The 23,501-nt window shown below is 42.1% G+C and overlaps 1 long non-coding RNA gene across 1 annotated transcript; it reads right to left on the minus strand.

Annotated features, from left to right (window-relative positions):
- Positions 1 to 518: 518 nt before the first annotated feature.
- On the minus strand, positions 519 to 8,118 carry LOC109195875 (uncharacterized). The gene is made up of 2 exons (XR_003219097.1): positions 7,429 to 8,118; positions 519 to 771 (listed from the first exon to the last, which is right to left on the minus strand). It is a non-coding gene; the product is annotated as an uncharacterized LOC109195875 (long non-coding RNA).
- Positions 8,119 to 23,501: the final 15,383 nt, after the last annotated feature.

Here is a 23,501-nt window from a genome sequence, read left to right on the forward strand (position 1 = left end):
TGTAAAAAAAAAAAGTTGCACAAAGAAAGAAGAAACATTCAGTACTGTCTGGTGTTTGAATGGTCACAGATGCAAAATTGTAAAACCTTATAATGTGCAGTGTGTATGCAATCTAACCAGCACTAAAATCTCACCATTATATTCTGGCGTTCACATGTCAGTATTTCAGACACTCAAACACTTAAACACCTCAAACCCACTGTCAAATATGCTGGTTCAAGTGTGGTGATTTGAGCTTCTTCTGCAGACACAAGCAATAAAGCACCTTGCAGTCAACGAACTCCTCTGTATGCCAAAGTGTTTTAGAGTCAAATGTGAGGCTGTCTGTCCGACAGATAAAGCTTCTTCTAAATTAGGCCATGTGTGACCAAGTGGTCGGCGGGGTTATAAAAGAAATAATAAAATGACAACGCCACCTAGGGGAATTTCACCCCCAGGAAATATATTTAAGAAAAATAGATAAAAAAGAATAAAAGGAGGCCGCACAGATTCAAGGATGCACACTGAGGCAGGTTGGCTCCAATATTAAAACAGTTTTATTTATAGTAAAAATAAATAAAATATTTAGAAACCAAGATGTAGCGTCATTGTTGACAGTGTCCTAAAGTGAAAATAAAACAAACATGGAACTTGGACTTACCAGCAGCCGTGGACCCAAAAGAAAATCACACAAAACGAAAATCACTGCAGCCCACCCGGTGCTGTACAAAAGAAAGTGTGAAAACGACCCACCACCTAAGGTCCCAGGGCCACTGGTACGTCCTCCGTTCACTAAAAGAAAACACAGAAAAATATGTTAAAAGAATAAAAGGACACTGAGCGTCAGGCTCGCTACAGATGATAAAAAGAACTAAAACACACTTTAATAAAAGAAACCACACACACACACACACACACACACACACAGGAAGGCTTGTGCCCCACGGGTCCACTCGTACTGGTAGTAATGGTCCCAGCCTCAATCGCGAGCTGGTCTGGCTCCCCACAGGCTAAGACCAGCAACGGGGGCAATTTAAAATCCCCGGCACGACACTCAGGCAAAGAATGGCTTCAGCCCGATCACAGAAGCGTGGGCACACGCCACAGTTCAGAAATAAAATAAAATAAAACCAGGCGAACCAGGAAATGGTAGGCCTACTTAATAAAACAAGATAAGACAAGGTAAAACAATTCAAAACCAAACAAGACAAGACAAGACAGCAGGCTCCACTGAGGAGGAGCCCTCACAACAACGGCTAGGCAGGTGTCTTGATTCTTCACTTAAGGCTGTGTGAGTTGCCACGGAGGTGAAGGCAGCAATCACACCCCCAGGACCGGAGGCGTTATACTCTCACTGGCGGGGAATCACACAAGCACCTCTCTTCGCAACGCCGGAATAAAACAACCTGCCGCGCTGTGGCTGTCATATGATCTACTCTTGCCGATCAGTCCGTCGCAGAGTGTCAGCATTTACTGCTGCTTTGCGCTGAATGCATGGGAGGAATAATCCAAAGAAGCACCGGCTTAGCTTTATACCTGGTGCCAGCCTGCAATCAATATGCAGGTGGGTTCCCAATTGACCTAGTTTTGCAGTAAGAGCGAGCGCAGGAGAGAGCGAGAGCAGTAGAGCGAGCGAGCGAGAGAGAGAGAAAAGAAAGGCGAGTAGCCCATCCGGCTACATCTACCCCCCCTTTTTGTATTGGCGCCCCGACAATAACTCAAGAAACCTAACACCATGGCCTGAATACGGCGAGCTGCGCATTAGCGACTGGTGCAGATTCAACAGGACGTGGCAAGTGATGTACATTCGAGTGCTGACCAGCTGTTGAACGTGCTGTTCTCCGCAAGTGTGACCCACTCACCTCAGACTGTTCAACAGAGCCTGAGGAAGAACCTGGGGGAGCAGAGGTCGAGGGTGCTACAATCACACTGGGAGTAGACCTGAGCTCCACCGATGGAACTCTAGAGGCATCAGAAGATGACGCCACAGGTGCCACAGGTTGTGAAGGTACCTCAGGGACAAGGAGCCACAACTCATCATCACTCAGAGAGGTCCGCTCTGAGTCAGCAGGCACAGGCGGGGGTGGAGCCTGTGGACCAGGTGCAGGAGGTCCTGGGCTGACCTGTGCCTTCAACATGTCGCGATGGACATGTCGAACCTTCTCCAAGTCTCCCACGGGGGCAATGGTGTAAACAGCCCCATTCTCTTGGGGTGCCCTCAACACCTGATAGACCACAGAGCTCCATAGGTCCTGGATCTTGTGCCGGCCCCGGGCGCTGTGATCTCGAAGATACACCAGCTGACCGACCTTTAAAGGAACAGGGTGGACTCTCTGGTCATGGCGCTCCTTGCGACGGTCAGCAGCCAGCGACAACCGTGCCCGAGCTCCCTCAAAAGCCACCATTAACCTGGCTTGATGCTCGGCCACCCAGTCCTGAACCTCTCCAGGCACTGGGTCCTGAACCCGGCCTAGAAGGAAATCAATAGGCAGCCTAGGATCCCTGCCAAACATCAGGAAAAAGGGCGACTCTCCAGTGCCCTGATGGGGCGTGCTATTATAGCAAAAGAGCACGTGTGGTAAGCATGCAGCCCAGTCGCGTTTCCGCGATGATGGCAGGGTCCGAAGGAGGTTATGGAGGGTTCGGTTAAACCGTTCACACTGCCCATTACCCGCTGGGTGGTAGGGGGTTGTACGGGACTTAGCTACCCGATACAACTCACATAACTGTTGCATCACCAGACTCTCAAAATTTCTACCCTGGTCAGAGTGGAGGCGGCTAGGAACGCCAAACTTAAAAAACCACTCCGTCAATAGGACCTCGGCCACAGTAGAGGCCCGCTGGTCCCGGGTAGGGACTGCGACAGTGTATTTGCTGAAAACGTCAGTCATGACCAGGACGTTTTCGACTCCACTACGAGAAGGTTCCAACAGTGTGAAATCTATGGCCAGAATTTCATTTGGCCTGGATGCCAACAGGTGGCCCATATAACTATGAGGCCCCAACTCTGAGTCCTTCGCGACCTGACAGCGTTCACAACGCTGAACCCATTGTTTGATGTCAGAGGACATCCCGGGCCAATAGCAACGCTGCCTGACCAGTTCAGTGGTACGCTCAATACCTTGGTGCCCATGGTCCTGGTGCAGTTGCCTCAAGGTCTCAGGCTTCAGAGCCTCTGGAAGAACAAGTTGGAGGGCTTCCTCACCTCCACCCGGACGCAAAATACGGCGATAAAGGATGCCATCCTTCTCCACCAGACGATCCCACTGACGCAGCAGAACCATGACTGGTTTGGGGAGCTGACTCCTTTCCTCCGAAGAGGGCGGGGACTGCCTCCTCCAGTATACCAAGAAATCCTTGAGGAGGGGATCAGCCTCCTGCAAAGCACGAATATCCCCTGGAGAATGAGACGGAAAGGCCCCAATCTCCGACTGAGTAACAGCGGGCAGCACTGCTGGACACGGAGCCTGCTGAAGCGAAGTGGGGATGGGAGTCCCAAGCAACACGCCCTCGGCCAGGCTGGAGCTCGTCTCATACTGTCGGGAGAGAGCATCAGCATTCCTATTACTGCGGCCTGAGCGATACTTAATCTCAAAGTCGAATGCCGCCAGCTGGGAGGCCCACCTCTGCTCGGTGGCACCCAGCTTAGCTGAAGAGAGGTAACTGAGTGGATTGTTATCAGTGTAAACCACGCACTTGTGCCCCAGCAAGTACTCCCGAAACTTCTCGGCCATGGCCCACTTGAGCGCAAGAAACTCCAGCTTCATAGAGCTGTAATTGTCCATATTGCGCTCATGGGGCCGGAGACCTCGACTGGCATAAGCCACTGGCCGGACAACACCCTCTACTTCTTGGGAGAGGACTGCACCCAAGCCACTGTGACTGGCGTCAATCTCCAATATGAATGGACGTGTGAAATCAGCATACGCCAGCACAGGGGCAGACACAAGTTTGGCTTTCAGGGCCTCAAAACTCTCCTCACACTGAGGTGTCCAGATAGCACTCAAACTCTGTCCCGAGCCCTTCTTTGTCTTGGTGCCAGCCAATTTAGCCACCACTTGATGCAGGGGAGCCGCCAATGTGGCAAACCCCTCCACAAAACGCCGGTAATAGCTAGCGAAACCCAAGAAGGATCGCAGCTCCGACACAGAACGAGGACACTGCCACTTGGCTACTGCGTCAACCTTAGCTGGATCGGTGGAGACGCCCTCACACGAGATGACATGACCCAAGTAGTTGACCTTTGGCTGGAAAAAGGTACACTTTTCTAACTTAGCCTTAAGCCCCTCTTGCTGCAGCCTTTTCATCACCATCTCTAGCCGTTGCAGATGCTGAGAAACGGACGAGGAAAACACAATGATGTCGTCCAGGTACAGCAGTAGCGACTGACACTGCTGATCCCCGAACATCCGCTGCATTAGGCGCTGAAAAGTACCAGGAGCATTGCACAGCCCGAATGGCATTCGATTCCATTCGAACAGGCCAAACGGCGTGCAAAAAGCGGTCTTAGGCTTATCCTGCTCAGAGACTGGCACCTGGTTGTACCCGCTGGCCAGGTCGATGGTAGAAAACCAGCGTGCGCCAGCAAGGGCATCCAGAGTTTCCTCAATGCGAGGTAGCGGGAAGGCGTCCTTCCTCGTTTTGCTATTCAGCAAACGATAGTCAACGCACAAACGGAGACTTCCATCCTTCTTGCGGACCAACACGATGGGGGAGGCATACGGACTGCTACTCTCCCTAATTACCTGGGTCTCCAATAGCTGATTGATATGGGCCCTGACGGCCTCATAATCAGAAGGAGGAATTCGCCTGTACCTCTGCCGGACGGGTACGTCATCAAGCAGAGGTATATCGTGCGAGATAAGGTTCGTGCAGCCCAAGTCTCCCTCATGAGTGGAGAAAACAGAGCGGTACTTCTGCAAAAGTAACCGTACCTCATGTTGCTCTGACTCAGTGAGAGCAGACAGGTCAATCGCATCCACCATGTCTTGAGCAGGGCTGCTGGTTGTATGGGAGGAAACTGTAATGGGAAAAGAGTGTTCCTCGCTAACACCAGCAGGGAGGCTAACAACAGTAGCTTGGCTGATTACTCCTAAATGGGTCCGTGGGTGGAGGACAGCTTCAGCTGTTCCCACATTAGTGACTGGGATATAGGCAACGCCCTTATCCACCTGGACCAAACATGGTGAGGCCAGCAACCCAAATGGTAGCCCGGACTCAGGAGGCTCAAAAAGCACAGATTGGCCTGACAACTGCTGTGAACAGGTGGTGGCCACCAGCTGCATGACACCACCAGGTATCCGCACGGCCCGCGGGCCCTGTACCTTGACGGTACCAGCACGGTCCTCTGGGGCTTGAGCTGCAGACTGGTGACACTGATGTAAGGCCTCCAAAACTGGTCTCGGTGCCTGTGACACAGAAGGAGAATTAAACAAGGAGCCACCGAAAGCCCCAAACAGCTCTTGATAACAGCGACGGATGACATTCATTCCTAAAATACCAGGAACAGAGGGCGTGGCACCAGGAGGGTCCTTCACTATGAGGATCCCACAAGAGGGCATTTCCTTGCCACACAGGAGTACACTGAGCTCCAAATAACCAATGTAAGGAATGGCCAACCCATTGGCGGCCCGAAGCTGCAACCAATGGCATGACTGAAGGCGTTCTTGTCCCCAAGGGGCAAAATGTGCCAAAAAGAAACTTTCCGTGATGGTGGAAACCATGGAACCAGTATCCACCAAACAAGGGACAGTCACCCCGCTAATCAGCACATCCATCTTTGGACACGATGAAATTAGCCTGCCCATCTTATCCTTCTGTGAGCCAGTGAACTCCCCACCTGAACTGTGACTCTGCAGCTCAGAGGGTTTTAGTTTTCCGACTGGGTAGCAGGAAAATGATTGCCAACTGCGGTATAAGAAGGGCCTGAATCAGAACCTGCTCTGGTGCGGCGTGAAGCCCGCTCCCCAGTGCACTCCCTAGCAAAGTGTCCTGGCTGCTGACACCGGCGACAAATCACCGAGCCAGCCCGTGAAGGCCGAACACCTCTTCGGGGGTTCTGTAAAGAAACCACTGTCTCAGTGAGCTGATTTAGCTGCTCTTGTTGGCGCTTTAGGAGTTCCTTTAACTCACGCCACTCGGACTCAGGCGTACCAACAGGAGTGAACCTAGGGCTAGTGTGCACCCCACACTGGAAACCGTACGCTGATGGATGAGAATAGTCACGATCGTGAACACCGCCTGAAAACCCTTCTCTTTCCCATCTAATCGCTTCCCCGCGCACCTCTAACAAGGTGGCAGTAGGCACACGGCGAACATATTGTTTAAGCTCTCTGCGGAGAGCACTGTCAGCAACATGTTCTACAAACTGGTCTCGGAGCAACACCTCTGCATTACGCATGCCATCAGGTGCACTTTGTTTCACTTGCTCCATCAAAGCCATTAGCGCTAAGGAAAACTCCTGCACAGTCTCTCCCTCCCGCTGTCTCCTCGAAAAGAAAGCCTGCTGCAGAGTGACATAGGACTGCGCATTACCATACAGTTCCTTTAAAATGGTCAACACCCGAGCAGGATCCCCTCGCTCTGAATTAGGGCGAAATTTGATCTCCTCCCTTGCTTCTCCCTCTAAATGGTCAAAAATAAAGAATGCTTGATCAGCAACAGACAGGTGCCGGGCACGCATGCACGCTTGAACCTCTTCGACCCATTCAGCTATATTGATGCCCGTTCTGCCATTAAACATGGGACATTTACGGTCCCTAGGCACCACCACCAAACGCTCTGTAACAGCAGCCTGGCTACCAACATTTGGTATGCAACCAGCTGGTGCGAAGGAGGCCGACGCAGCACCACCACCACCAGACTCCAGCACAGCGCCTCTATCCCGGCGCAATTGCTCATTATCTGCTTTTAACTGTGCTACCAAGTCTCTAAGTTGCTGCAATTCTTCCTCCATAATAAATTTTAGACCAAAACAGGGAAAATTAAATCAGCAAGGTGCTAAAATCCTATTACTCTTCCTCCTAAACCTGGATACTGCTGTCTTGTCTATAATCACACTTAAAAAAAATAGAGCCTTCAAACAGGTAAACTATGCTCTCTACAAAAATAAAACAATTTACAAAACCAAACATCTACCTCAAATGTGCATCCTGTCGACCAACGCCAAGTATGTGACCAAGTGGTCGGCGGGGTTAGATAAAAGGAAATAAAATGACAACGCCACCTAGGGGATTTTCACCCCTAGGAAATATATTTAAGAAAAATAGATAAAAAAGAATAAAAGGAGGCCGCACAGATTCAAGGATGCACACTGAGGCAGGTTGGCTCCAATATTAAAACAGTTTTATTTATAGTAAAAATAAATAAAATATTTAGAAACCAAGATGTAGCGTCATTGTTGACAGTGTCCTAAAGTGAAAATAAAACAAACATGGAACTTGGACTTACCAGCAGCCGTGGACCCAAAAGAAAATCACACAAAACGAAAATCACTGCAGCCCACCCGGTGCTGTACAAAAGAAAGTGTGAAAACGACCCACCACCTAAGGTCCCAGGGCCACTGGTACGTCCTCCGTTCACTAAAAGAAAACACAGAAAAATATGTTAAAAGAATAAAAGGACACTGAGCGTCAGGCTCGCTACAGATGATAAAAAGAACTAAAGCACACTTTAATAAAAGAAACCACACACACACACACACACACACACACACACACACACACACACACACACACACACACAGGAAGGCTTGTGCCCCACGGGTCCACTCGTACTGGTAGTAATGGTCCCAGCCTCAATCGCGAGCTGGTCTGGCTCCCCACAGGCTAAGACCAGCAACGGGGGCAATTTAAAATCCCCGGCACGACACTCAGGCAAAGAATGGCTTCAGCCCGATCACAGAAGCGTGGGCACACGCCACAGTTCAGAAATAAAATAAAATAAAACCAGGCGAACCAGGAAATGGTAGGCCTACTTAATAAAACAAGATAAGACAAGGTAAAACAATTCAAAACCAAACAAGACAAGACAAGACAGCAGGCTCCACTGAGGAGGAGCCCTCACAACAACGGCTAGGCAGGTGTCTTGATTCTTCACTTAAGGCTGTGTGAGTTGCCACGGAGGTGAAGGCAGCAATCACACCCCCAGGACCGGAGGCGTTATACTCTCACTGGCGGGGGAATCACACAAGCACCTCTCTTCGCAACGCCGGAATAAAACAACCTGCCGCGCTGTGGCTGTCATATGATCTACTCTTGCCGATCAGTCCGTCGCAGAGTGTCAGCATTTACTGCTGCTTTGCGCTGAATGCATGGGAGGAATAATCCAAAGAAGCACCGGCTTAGCTTTATACCTGGTGCCAGCCTGCAATCAATATGCAGGTGGGTTCCCAATTGACCTAGTTTTGCAGTAAGAGCGAGCGCAGGAGAGAGCGAGAGCAGTAGAGCGAGCGAGCGAGAGAGAGAGAAAAGAAAGGCGAGTAGCCCATCCGGCTACACATGCAACAGGATAATGACCCCAAGCACAGCAGCAAATCTACATCATGGAAGTCCAGACCTCAACCTGACTGAAATGCTGTGTATAAAGGAATGCTTGCAAATGTCATTGATTTGAAGTTATTGCTGCTAACTGCTGGTTCTGTTAACGACTCAATCATAGAATGATTACGATATCAAACTAAAACAAATGCCTGAATCCTAACTTGTGGATATCCTATTGTGGTGATCTAAAATGTAACACTAAATGTGATTAAAACACTAATAATCTGGACTCCAGGGCTGAACGACCGCAAGGATCACCAGCCCGAGGAAAAGACAAAATACACATGACTCTGTGACAAAGACAATTCATTCTTGAATGAAGACACTGATCAGACACATTTAAAATGCAGTCAATTTTGTTTATTATGAAATTATTGGGGAGAGAGGGGAGGGAGAGGAGAAGGGAAAATTAAGCTGGAACAGAGGTGGAGGAAGATGAGGCAGGAGTGGCCCTGCGGAGGAAGAAGCGGAAGCACTTTTTCTTCTTCTTGAGTTGCTTTTCCACGAGCACTTTCTTCTCTAGTATGAGGGATCTCAACTCGTCCACTGTTTCTGTATTTTGCTTCTTAAGTTTGTTGCATATTTTTTCCACTTCTTCTACTTTGGCTTGTTCTTCTTTGAGCCTTTCTTTGAGTTCTTTAGCTGTTGCCTCCTGTTTTTGCACTTTCTCCTTTTCTCCTTCCAGTTCAGCTGTTGTGTGCTTAATTTTGTTGCCAAGTTCTTGCAGTTTTTGCTTTGTCTTCTCAAAGTCTTGGACAAGAAGAAGTTTTTCTTTGTTCTGCTTTATGTCCTGTTGTTCTTTTTCTTGACACAGCTCTTCATATTTGTTCCGTGTTTCATGATGTATTGCCTGCAGTGCTCTGTATTTTCCTTCCATGCCTTGGAGCTGGCATTGCATTTCTCCCTGGTTTATGACCAGTTCTTCTTTCACTTCAAGGATTTCTGTATTTTTTTGGAAAGCTTCATCGAGCTTTACTTGCAAGCATTCATTGTTTTTCTCCATGTTCTGAATCTTGCAATCTAGTTCTTTTTGTTTCATCTCCTGTTGCTTTTTCTCTTGCAGCAACTCGTCATATTTGTGCATTGTTTCTTTAAGCCTTGCCTGCAGCATCCTGTCTTTTCCCTCCATGTGTTGGAGTTGCCTCTCCATGTCTCGCTTCTTTATGTCCTCTTGGTTCTTCTCTTCGAGGATCGCTTCATTTATTTGCAGAGCTTCATCAAGCTTTATTTGCAGCTCGTCATTTTCTTTCTTGATGTCTTTAAGCTCGCGGCCCATTCGCCTTTGTTTGATCTGCTGCTGCCTTTTCTCTTGAAGAACCTCTTTATTTGTTTCCTGATTTTTATCATCCCTTGCTTTTACCACTCTGTATTTCATCTCCATCTTTTCAAGTTCATCATGCATCTGTCTTTCTCTCATGTCCTGTTGTTTCTTCTCCTGGAGGATTTCTTTAATTTTTTCTAGAGCTTCATCCAGGTTTCCTTGGAGCTCTTGGTTCCTTTCCTCCATGTCTTTGATATCCCACTGTTTTTCATCAATAATACTCTCCTTTTCCTGGAGCAGGTAGGACATTTTTTTTAATTGAGCGCTCTGTCTCTCATTTTCCTCCATCAATAAGGCAATCTTCTCTCTGTTAAGAAGATTTTCATTCTCCATTTCTGCCAAGTGCTTCTCCTCTAATTCAACTTGCTCAGCCCAGGGAAGAGAGGAGAGGTAAGGTTCTTCTGGTTCATCCCAGTGAAGAGCGCCGGGGTCAACTTCTTGACTTTTTGGTTCTTCTCCTTGAGACATGTTGGAGTCTGGAGTCAGGATCCAAATGTGTCCAAATGCTTCTCTGGCGAACAGTTGAGGGCTGCAAACAGAAATGCTGCCAGTAATGGACTAAATGTCGTTGTTTTTCACCGTTATTTGTCGGTTTTAGGATCAAATGATCACGTTGGTGGTAAGACTCTAAATCTGTGTCACGAACAGTCGAAGGCTGCGAACATAGATGCTGCAAATAACAGACTAAAAGTTGTTGCTTCTCACCCCTATTTATGGGTTTAAGGATCAAAGGCTCAAAGTGGTGGTAAGATTCTAAATGGGTGCGATGTCATGATTCTGGACAACATGGTTACCATAGTTAGAATAATAAACTTTATGATGTGTTGCTAACATTTTGGTTGTTGTGATGATTCAAATTTGTTCAGTAAACTTCATCAAAATGAACATGTGTTGACATAAGCATATATTTGGATCTCATATCTTCTTATTAAATGTAGCTAATGTCCAATAAGATGAGATAAGATAACCTTTATTAGTCCCACACGTGGGAAATTTGTTTTGTCACAGCAGGAAGTGGACAGTGCAAAAGTTATGAAGCAAAAATTAGAATGAAATAAAATAAGAATAAGAATAAATACAGTACACTGTATTTATAAAAAACTGAACTCTGGGACTTACTTAACACTAATATTTCATATATTACTTCAACTCACTAATTTAATTAAAGGGTTTTGTATTAAATTATAACGTAACAAAAAACCACAATGCACATGTGCAAGTAACAGTAGCCAGCTGCTGCCACAAGAGGGTGACGAATTAAAGGTTCACAGAGAGATCTCTTTACTTTGGGACATTTAAACAATGTGTATTATTACATTTGATTAAACAAGCACTGCTTTTCCTCCAGGCTTCTAAAACTCTTTCAAAGTTTCTCTTTTCAGTCTTTTTCAGTCCAATCCTTGTACCAAACATTTATCTCATGAAACTGGATGAATGGAGGACAAAAGACGATGTTTTAGACCTAAACCCCGACTATCTACACCAGCTGAATAGCATCTGAAAATCACATCTTTAACAGACAGACAAAGTCCAGCAAAGTCTCCACACAGGACCTGAGAGATGCATCTGAACCTTCAGTTCACTCCAAGATCACACATGTGCAGGAGAACTGAGTGCTGCTGTCAGATTGAAAAGTGCTTTAAACATGATGATACTGTCTTTGTTAAACAGCAGAATAGGTTTATAAAGTATCATTAACTAAAAGTGGTGAAATAAATATCTCTAAATCTACTAAATGTAGACTTTTAAATTTTGGACAGTTTAGTATTACAGCTGCTGATTAAACAATAGAGACAGATGTGTAGTAAAACTTTTATTTAGTGTTTCAAGTCAAAAACAAACAGAGCAGAGATACAGAGAAAGTCTTTTGATGAAAAAATGAAGATACTGAACGTTGAGTTTCCCCTAATCATGTGTGTGCAGTTGGGTGAATGAGGCTGTGTCGAGTGTTCAGACTGAGTAGAAATGCACTGTGCTTGTCCATTTACATCCTTTAGATCCAATCTTGACTCTTTTGCCCACTAAAATAATAAACCAGTACTTCTTTCTGTATGTAATATAATCTAAAGCATCCACAGTAACATTTTCCACCATACAACTGCACTCTAAGGTCAGCACGGTGGTGCAGTGGTTGGTACTGTTGCCTCACAGCAAGAAGGTCCTGCATGTGAATCTGCTGGCTGCTGTTTGCATGTTGTGTTGTCTGAGGGTGCTCCGGCTCCCTCTCACACTCCAACAACTCGCTCTTTAGGTTAAGGCGATCGTGGCTCAAGACTTGGGAGTTCGCCTTGTAATGGGAAGGTTGCCGGTTCGAGCCGCGGCTCGGACAGTTGTTGTGTCCTTGGGCAAGACACTTCACCCGTTGCCTACTGGTGGTGGCCAATGTCCGGCAGCCTCGCGTCTTTCAGTGCGCCCCAGGGTGGCTGTGGCTACAATGTAGCTTGCTATCATCAGTGTGTCAGTGGGTGGATGACTGGGTGTGTGAAGCGCTTTGGGGTCCTTAGGGACTAGTAAAGCGCTATACAAATACAGGCCATTTAATTGGTAAGTCTTTTGGCAATTACAATCATCTATTGTCAATGTGATCATGAGTGGTGAACTGTCAAGTGTGTACCCTGAGTTTTACCTTGTGAAAGCTGGGATAGTCTTCAAGCCATCTCCTTCAACCCTTAAGTGCTTAAGAGGAAGGAAGAAGGAAAGGAAGGAAGGATAACTACAGTTTATGATCTCAGCTGTGATTATTAAAGGTTTGTGCTTTCTAGACATTCCCTGTAATAGAAAGAGCAGAGGGGTGTAGTACTTCATCACGGCCAGAGGGAGGCACTGTGGAACCATCAAACAAAAGACCCCAGTACTGATAAGACAACATGCTGTCCATTACCACCAGGTATGAGGACACAAGGTAGGTGGCAAACTCATCTGATCCATCCTCAGTCGCCCCAAATGAGAATAAATGTGTTACTTTCCTTCAACTCCTGTCGTATTATTTTGTATCCACAAAACTATTAGAACAGAAATATTTAACTTAAAAAGATAAATCCAAATAGATGAATGGATCTTTTTTTTACCTTCATGAATGTCATGAATATTTTCTGGAGAATAGAAGTGGTACTTATATAATGGTAGTGCCCATTGCCTGAGATCCCATGATTGTAAGGTGACTGAGAAATATTTTTAATTACACGGTTGTTGATGTGATTCAGTCTTCAGCACTGCGGTCACCCTGGTGTGTCGGCCACAACACCAATTAAAGCCAAACTGTCTCAGAGTGTAGAAAAAGAAGCTTGAGGTTTGTTCTGAAACTTATAAACACCTGTATAAGAACAGAATAGACTTGTCCTATAAACTTTGGGGCCTTTCTACACTCATTATCCTTTCTATCTCTGCTCCTGGTCACGTTGCTGTCAACTCCTCGTGTGTGCGCCTGTTTAATTTAGCCATTTGTGTTCAGGTCTCTTGATTGATTGATTGATTTATTGATTAGCATTTAAATATCTCAGTGAATACAGAATACAAAATAAAGATTACCACAAAGCAAAAAATCATGAGACAAGGCTAATCAAAGGTATTGGCTGAAGCATTTGCTTATTATGCCAACCCTTTTAACAAAAAATCTTTTGCATGCAGCTCCTGTACACAAAGAATAAAACAAAGCAAAGCAAAAACAAACAAACAAACAAACAAACAAAAAAACTTTCCACCTTAGATAACTACATCAAAGCAAAACAATCAAGAGTTTCAGAATTATTATTTTTGCTCTTTTCATTCTTGATTAATATATTTTTCTAATACTCTATTTTTAAACATGTTTTTAAACAAGGAAAATGAACTACACCTTTTTAAATCACTGTCATAACTATTCCACAGGTTAATTCCTCTAACAGAAACACATCTCTGCTTTATGTTTGTCCTTATCTTGTTTTTTTTAAAGACATCTGTTCCCCTTAAGTCATATTGACTCTCTCTGACTTTAAACAGCTTCTGAATACTGCGGCAAAGCAAGTTATTTTGTGCTTTATACATTATCTGTGCCATTTTATATTCGACTAAATCATAAAATTTTAGGGTATTCAGATTAATAAACAAAATGTTAGTTGGTTCTATATAGTTTGATTGATTTATAATTCTTATAGCTCTTTTTTGTAACTTGAAAATAGGAAGAGTATTTGTTTTATATGCATTACCCCATATCTCCAGACAATAAGTCATATATGGAAGCAGCAGAGAACAATAAAGTGTGTATAATGATTTTTTGTTCAGGACATGCTTTGTTTTGTAGAGAATAGCAATGGTTTTTGACATTTTTGTTGTCACATGATTTATATGAGGCTTCCAGCTCAGCTTATCATCAATTATCACTCCAAGAAATTTATTTTCATACACTCTTTCAATTTCAATTCCATTAACCCTGATTTTAGATACATTTTTCATTTGTTTAGTGCCAAAAATAATCAATTTTGTTTTCTTTATATTTAACGATAACTTATTTACATCAAACCAGTTTTTTAATATATTTAACTCCTTTTCCACTGTAGTCAGAAGCTGTTCTAGGTCTTTACCTGAGCAATACAGAGTGGTATCATCAGCAAACAATACACATTTTAACAGTTTGGAAACACTACATATGTCATTTATATATAATATGAATAATTTAGGGCCCAGCACAGAGCCCTGAGGAACACCACAAGTTACCTTCAACTGCTTAGATTTTACATTATTGATTTCAACATATTGATATCTGTCATCCAGGTAACTTTTCATCCACTTATATGCTATCCCTCTTATGCCATATCTCTCTAGTTTATTCATTAATATAGAATGATCAATTGTATCAAACGCCTTTTGTAAGTCTATAAAAACACCAACAGTATATTCCTTATTATCTATTGCATTAGATATCCCTTCTACAAGTTCCATCACTGCCATCGAAGTGGACCTTTTCACTCTAAAGCCATATTGGTAATCACTTAGGAGATTATGCTTCTCAATATATTTATCAAGTCTATTAACAAATAACTTTTCTAAAATTTTTGAGAACTGTGGGAGTAGTGATATTGGCCTGTAATTGGTAAACTGACATCTCTCTCCGTTTTTATGGATTGGAATAACTTTTGCTATTTTCATTTGTGAGGGAAACACACCAGTTCGAAAGGACAGATTACAAATGTATGCGAAAGGTTGCACTATATATTCTATGATACTCTTAACTAACATCATGTCAATACCAAAACAGTCGGTGGACTTTTTATTTTTAAATGTCTTCACAATGTTAATTATTTCTCTATGAGTTACAGCACCAATAAACATGGAGGACACATTCTGAGTAATATGTTTATTTAGGTCATTATTATTTCTTGACTCTGGAATTTCTTTTGCTAAATTAAAGCCAACATTTACAAAGAAATCATTAAATTCATTTAGCCCCTAATATAAAACTGTTCATATTCCAAGCCAGCCTGCGAGTCCTCACATTTGGTCAGTCCCAGCACCCATACCTGCTGCGAGGGAGAGAATGGCCAGCCGTCAACATGAGCGCCAGTACCAGCATCCAGAGCAGACTGCTAGTCCTGCTCCACCTGAGCCAGAAGTCTGCGCTAAGCAGGCACCTGCCAAGCCGCCCAAGGTGTCCCATCACCTCCGTCGTTCCCCAGTGGAGCATTGCTGGCCATGCGGTCGGCCTCCTGAACTGCTGGATATTATTTTTTAAATAAAAGGGCCAGGTTATTTTTTCTGGTTTTACCTCAATGCCAGGTGATGAGGATAATGAGCTATCTAGTTAAGTTCCCTTCAGTGCTGCTGGACTAAAAGCAGAGGGTTATTCTTGTCTGAATCTGTGATTTTTATGTAAACTTAAAGCACATGTCTGTGTTGTTTGTTAAGTAGCATTAGCAAAAGACATTCAAATCATTATAATTGCCCAGTTTTACAAATTGTGAAACTCACAAAGAAAGAGGACAGCTGTGGCTCATTACTGAATTGGCTATGTGCAAACATGAATGATGATAAGTATTAATAAACAAATGAGACACTGTTGGAACACAATGTTCTACATTTTTGTACTAATAGCAAAGTAAATTGTAAACTATTACAAACAGTTAGGTTCTCGAAACTATAGAGTTACAGTATATACATTAAATTAAAAAAAACTTTGCATTTTAAGGATTGTAGAGTACGTCACAAACATACAATCATTATTTAATGATCACATGTTTAAGAAACAGAAAAAAAATTGATGCAAAAAAAAAAAAAGACTGTAAATTAAGGTCTCAGAGGGTCTGACCAGGGCCTCTTATACTTTTAGTTTTCAGTGTTTGCATCAAATTATAAACACTTGTATCTCCATAGTTAGCTACCATTAGTACATTAGTTATATGCGTATATTGCTCAGTCCTCTGTAATGTCCATTTTTATGTTAAGATATGCTACTGATTATCTGAGAAAGATGAATTGATTATTAAATGAAAAATCTAAAATTTGAATTATTACAAAACTGCACTATGGACAGGTGTCATGTTTAACAAACTTGCTGCTGGCTCTAACATTGGATTGGCTTCTGCTTCATTTCTATATTCTATTCCAGTGTCCTAAAAAAAGAGTTCTTTGTCTTTAAACGCCGTTAATGTTGCAGTCCTTAAAGGCATTCACCTGCTTTTTCTGCCACCTGCTGCGATGGCTCTTGATAAAACTTAAATATGTGGGATGATCTTGGACAGTTTAAAGTGGGCCTCTGTTCCTGTAAAGTAGATTGTGGTAAGGACCCGACACGCACACTGGATTTCATTCACTATAGGTTAGTTTTATTTTCGTTCTGATGTTCCAGCATCAGTCACACAGGAACAGCTGCTTCTTCCTCCCAGTCTCCGTCCCCGTCATCACTATTTAAAAATAGAGAGAAGAAGATGATCACCTTGAGCAGTCACACCTGCCCTCTCAGCCACACCTCGGCACCGCCCTGAGAGCTCACTGTAACACCCTCTGCTGCAGCAGGCCGGAGACCACACCCCGCCACATAGATCATATCACTACTGTGAGATAAAAGTGAAAGAGCAGCTCACAGATCAGTGGGAAGTCACATCAGGAGAACATTAAGTATTTGTAGCATGTGATTCCCTTGTGTTTTCAGTCTGTGAAACAGCTGTTTGTCCCTTCAGCAGGCAGGTAAGATCAGCAAAACTGCACCATAAGATGGTTTATACCTAAGATGTTTTTTAAAATATATTATTAACATAACAAGAGGAAACATAGATTTGATTCTTTGTTTATTCATTTCTTTTATTTTCTTTCATTTTCTCTTAAGCTCAAAGGCTGTTTTTATTTCCACAGTGATGGCAGCAGCAGCGTTCAGGAGCAGAGGACTGGCTGGTGTCAGAAACACCAACGTTTTAATCCTCATCTTTCTGCTGTCCCTGGTTTATGTCACAAATTCACTGATGAAAGTAAGAACAAAGTCACTGCTGAATTAACTGTTGCTGAAGGTACTTCTATGAAACATTTATTTGCAAATGTAAAACTACAGTCACTATGTAACTCATTATAAGCATATCAGAGTTTAAATGGACGCATCCTGTTTTTGTAAATTTAAAAAAATTCTGACAAGTTTCTTAGAACAACTTAGGAAATCAGAAAAAGCAAAAGCAGCCAGAAGGAAGGCGGGTCAGTCAGTTTCATCTCTATTGCATGTTATCAGTCAAATTTGGTCATGTAGGAAACAACAAATGCGTATGAGTCATATCAGTGCACACTAAGAGAACTGCAACTCAGTCTGACTGTAGAAGTAAGTTTGACTTATATCCCCATTAAGTTATTCATATGTAACTTTATTAAATTAATTTGGTACATGTTGTGGTAAACAGAGAATGTCTTTTGCTTTTCTGATATTGCCCAATAATTCATTAATGTTTGATTATATTTTTAAACATTATACATGTGTATGTAATTTGTATGTAACTGTATCATGTGAAGATTTTCTCTTGCGCTTCTTCGTCAAGCCCTAAAGTAAAATAAATCAGAGCTGATGCTTCTTGTACAAACTGTAGCATCCTCCCCCGCCCACTTACAATGGAGACGATGACTGTCTTTCTTGCTTCCTAACTTTTCTTGAATTGTTCTTGAAATTAACAATTCTGAAGTTTATGGATTTTATAAAATATAAAACTGCAAAAATTATGTACAAAGCCAGACACAGTACCAGGAAATGTACAGAGGATGAATTGAGGGGAAAATTAAATATGAAGACCAATGTTCCCTCTAATTTTTCATGTGTCTGAGCGAACACACAAACTCCCTGAGCGATCCCTTTGACCACTGTGAGCGACATCAGACGTGTGCACTGTGGTCACGCCAGCGTCGAATCCATCCAAGTTACATGGTTTATTACAATAATCAAATTACAACATTTACATTTATGTTAGACTACTTTTAATTAACTGCTTTAGCCCACTTACAATGAAAATTTAAAAAATCTTGTTCATGACCTGTGTAGTATGTTAACACTATTGGAAGTAAAAATAACTTGAACTCCAATTTTGAAAACACAACTTTTTCTTTTTTTTTCTTCATAAAGCTCTGACTTGTATTATGAGTCTGAGTCTGTGGTCTGGGAGAGTCCTATAACTCTCTGTCTGCAAAATACAGTATATAATGACCAATGCTGGGCAATTAATTATATAGTTACTACTTCAAAAAAGTAACTCAGTTTGGCAAACAACAAAGTTTTTTGCAGCTATTTATTTTTTTTTAATGCAGCCAAGGCGTTTTTAATAAACATTTCAAACTATTTACAGAACAATCAGCTGTTCTGCATCAAATCTGATGCCACACAACAGGGGCGGATCTAGAGAAAATTTCTTAGGGTGGCATGAGGGTGGCAAAGAAATGAAATGGGTGGCAAAATCAAAGCCTTTTTTTCCCCAAACACATATGCAGGTGGTTACATATGGTTAAAATGATTCAAATGCAGTAAGTATACACGTTATAGTCTATAACTTAATTATCGTCTGTAGCCCACATAATTACAGACTTTAGTTACATAAAATATGTGAGTTTTGATTCTATGTACAGTATAGCCTGTATAATAAATAAATATGTAGCCCAATAAGTATAAATCCAGAAAGCTACACAACATGGGGCGGTTCATTTACAAACACACGTCTAACTCAAGTTTCACACTGTTCTTTGTTAGAAAACAATCACATTGTTACAGCTTAAATTACACGAAATGTCAGAAATCTGCACTGTCATGAACATAAATTTAAACCAAATTTTTCATGATTTGTTGGATTAACCCACTGAGGTCTGAAATACAACCGGACATTTTGACTCCTTTTGAGTTTACGTTTGTATTTCACCCTCAGATTGTTTCATTTTATTTTTTCCCCCTTGCCTTGTTTGGTATCATTCTTTTCAGCTCAACTGAATTTAGTTGTTTTTTTCACTGACATACTGCATTAGTATTACTGATCTGAAATCACACAAAGAACTTAAAATCCTAGTAGTATTTTTTTACTGTGAAAAAACCACAGACATGTTGAGTAAATTTTTATAACTTGAAATGCAAATATAAATTCTACATTTTGTAAACATATACAACTATTTATCTAAAATGCAGCCAATACACCTGCCGTTTTTTCATTTTGTACAACCATTTAAAAATATTACTAAAACTAAAATGAGAGAACAATCAGGTGTCGCAATAAGAGGCCCCACAAATGATGTGTGCCAGTAAAAAAAAGTTTGTCCACCAAAAGACAGAGGAGAGCAGCACAGGGATAAACCTGCAGGCCTGACAACAGCAGGTGTATCATTCCGCTGGTTTTCTACTTAGTGACACTGTTTACGTTGCAAATGTGCCTTTGTGACATTCATTAGTGCCCTCACTGACACACACAACAAACAACGACTACACAACAGAACAGCTACACAGACAGCACAACACACTAAGTATACACTCCACACTAAACGTCACAAATCTCCCACATCTAAAAACTCTCTCTCTCTCTCTCTCACTCGCTCGCTCTGTCTCGCTGCCGTTACCGTCACTCCCAAAACTCTCCCTCTTCCTAAACAACAAAATCCCACATGTTGACTTTTTTTTTTTTTTTTTAATTGGTCGACATGGTGCATTTTTCCACCTATAGGAAAGAGGTGGCTTTTTTCCCCCTTCCTTTACTGTTTTCGCGCTGTCCTTAGAAAACGCTTAAAACCCCCACACACAAAAACGTGACGACAGTATTTAGAAAAAAGCGTGGCTTATATATATTATCATAACTCTGGATTTACTGGCCTGTAATTAAAATGTAAGAACTTTTAAGTCCGAACTTTCAATGTGGGCTGAAATAGAGACTCAGCGTGGCTGCAGCTTGTTGCTATGTCAGCTTAAAATAGTCATGTGATTTGGAGGTGCAGCGTGTCCGTGGACCACAGAGGGTTAATAACACTCACCTTCCTTCCATTTCCAGAGTGTAACATCCAACCACCTGTGCAAAATCCGAAATTCCCATGGTGTTATTCAAAATGTGCTCTGGCACAATCATAAGCATCGCTTGCTACTGAAAAAAAAAAAAAAAAAGCCGGTCCTGCTATGGCTGAACCATTTGTTAATGGTGGAGGGGGGAACACTATCCAATATATTCAGTTTTAGCATTTATATTCACTGTTGACTGTAACTACGCTCAAACTGTTAATGCTATCTTATTTTAATAAACAACGCTGTCATATGCAAAACTGGGGTGGCACTTGGGGTGGCAAGGGATCATTTTAGGGTGGCACTTGCCACCCCATGCCACCCTTCTAGATCCGCCCCTGCACACAATTATTTGTGCCACTCCAAAAATAATTTCTGTCCACTATGAGATAAAGGAGAACAACGGCCTGATACCTGCAGGCCTGACAACAGGAGATGTATCACTCCTGTAACACCTGTAACATTCAGCAGCCGCCTCATTGTTCTGACACACACAACAAAACTATTGACTACACTACACACTAACTACACACTAACTACACAAGATTTACGCTAAACGTCTCAAATCTCTCACATCTCAGAACACCGCCGTCACACGGTAATTTTTTCGACCAATAGGAAAGGGTGGGGGGTTTTTGGTGTTGTGTTTGCTCACAGGCAGAGAGTGTTTCGAGCGGTTTCCTTATAAACGCCGTTTTTACCGTTTCTTCCCGCAGTAAATATAAACAACGATAGTATTCAGGAAGAAAACCAACATTGCAGATATTTTTATCATAACTCTGGTTTTACGTGGCTCTCAACACATTTAAAAACTGGTATAAAGTCCACACTTTTTCCGTCAATTGTTCCGTCTGTCCTGCTCACATCTCCAATGGTTGTACACGTTGTCATTAATGTGGCTTCACTGCACATTAGCCACGCCGCTTTGCTAGCTAAACACAGGTGTCGGCACATAGGACGCTGTCATAGCCTGTCAACGACGTTGATTGGCTGCGTGTATACGAATGTGAATCGCATTATTGGCTGGACTATAGGATAAGGTGGCATCGTTCTAATCCCTACAGGAGCAGCCAGTCACTTACTGACTAACACTGCAAAACAGAATTCTTAAAGTTTTAATTTTAATTTCAATTCAGGTTAGATTTTTTTTGTGCGCAATGCAGATTTTCTGTGCGCAGAGACCGTGCCAGCAGTGCGCAATTGCGCACGTGCGCAGCTTAGAGGGAACATTGGTCACAGGACATTTTTGAATAGGGGATTTTTTGTGTGTATACAATCAAGACAATCACAAGGGGGAGGCAAAACTCCCTAAGACACAATAGGCAGCCAACTAACAAAGGAAACAGGAAATATCCTATATGATAACTAATGACAAAATACAAAACAAAACAGTCAACCAAACAAACAAAGGCATACAAAAGGAAACGATTGAATCTTTACACAGATAAAAAAAAATCCATAAACACTCAACAAAACAAACAAAAAAGAACCTAAACATAACACGAGCTAAAGGGTCAAAATACCGAAAAGGAAACAAAAGTAAAAACCACAGTTTAACAGTAATCAAACCTAAGAGTGTGGGCTGTAATTAAAGAATTTAATTAAATGGAAAGAACTACAGTACACTGTTATAGGTCAAAAACTTGACATAAGTTTTGTGTTCCACTTTTAAAAATAAAAAAGCCTTTAATAATGAAATTTAATAATAACAATAATTTCCCACTTTCACCATTTACAAAGTCAACTACACATTTGTAATTCCTCTTCTTTTAAAAAATATTTGTCCTGATTCATTGTCCATTATCCTTATTTTCAAATAACCCCTGAACACAGTTTGCAGGAAGATTCTTTTGAAGATTATCTTTGTCAGACAGCAGGCTGGTACATTAAAACCCTGTGCAATTACAATTCTTTATTCTGTAGGACATACATCGGATTGGTGTTTGTTCTGCATGTGCTACAAAATGGTAAAATATATCTCCAAATTTTAAAAGAAATTAAAATGTGTGTTTTGATGGTTTCTGACAGTTTCTCATTTGTTTTTGTAATGTATTGTGGTTTATGTGTTTGTTGTGTGTTTATGGCTCACAATAAATTAAGGTGATAATTTCCTGTAAAATAAAACAGCAGGCTTCTGGGAATTAAAATAGCTAGACACACCCACAGACCTGGATACCCGCCTCCAGGTGAGTCGTGCCAGGGAGGAGGTGACACTAGAAGTATATAAAGGATTCGTCATGTGGCATTCCATCTATCATTCAGTTCAGTTTGTAAATCTTCCTTATATCTGTTTTTTTTCTGGTTGCTCTGTTAGAGTAGTGATGGCAGCAGCAGGTTTGGCCAGAAGCAAAGGAGGGAATGGTGTTGCAACTGCCAAAGGCTTATTCGTCATTTTCAGTCTGCTGTGTCTGGTTTGCCTGTCAAGTTCACTGATTGATGAGGAACAACTGGTAGAATGACTTTTTTTAATTTTAATTAAGTAATTTTATTGAATTAATCATAACTAAGTCATCACACTGAGATTTATGATCATGTTCTCTAAATATGTAAATATTCTTTTTGTGAGGTCAAAGTCAAATGCTTTATTTTGATGTTTGTTGGCGTTCTGTCTGGATTTGCAGGAGGAATTAAAAGAAAACCTCCAGAAACTACAACACGAAGCAGTGAGAAGGAAGGTGAGTCTGTCAGTGTTCATGTTATGGATGAGCAATTTGGAGAGTCTGTTAATGCTAATATAAACATTCCTATGAAATAAGCAAAGCAAAACAAAATTGCCAATTAAGTATTGCCAATATATATATATGTTGGTTTTTTTTTTCACTTTTTCTCTTTCAGGCTAGTCATAAATTAGATAGAATCTACATTCCAGAAATCTTCAATGATGTTATACACATGATGGACACTTTGTCTGAAATAGTAAAGGAATCAATGAAAGATTTTCCACCACTGCTGGATTTATTGGATGACTTAAAGACATTCATGGAAGCAAGCAAGGACCACATAGATAAAATCTTTGACAATTCAGCTGCAGAAATCAGCGACTATGAAAAGAAACTAAGTGGTGTGATGGAGCAGATAGCACACCTAGAAATGCAAAATGAACTGTAACTTATTAGTCATCGACTTTCTCTCATAGTGTACTCACTGTATCTATAAAACTTGTCTCAGCCTGACTTTGAAGTTCTTTTAAAGTGGCCTT

This window comes from Oreochromis niloticus, linkage group LG3 (genome assembly GCF_001858045.2).
Source record: "Oreochromis niloticus isolate F11D_XX linkage group LG3, O_niloticus_UMD_NMBU, whole genome shotgun sequence".
NCBI classification, from domain to species: Eukaryota; Metazoa; Chordata; class Actinopteri; order Cichliformes; family Cichlidae; genus Oreochromis; species Oreochromis niloticus.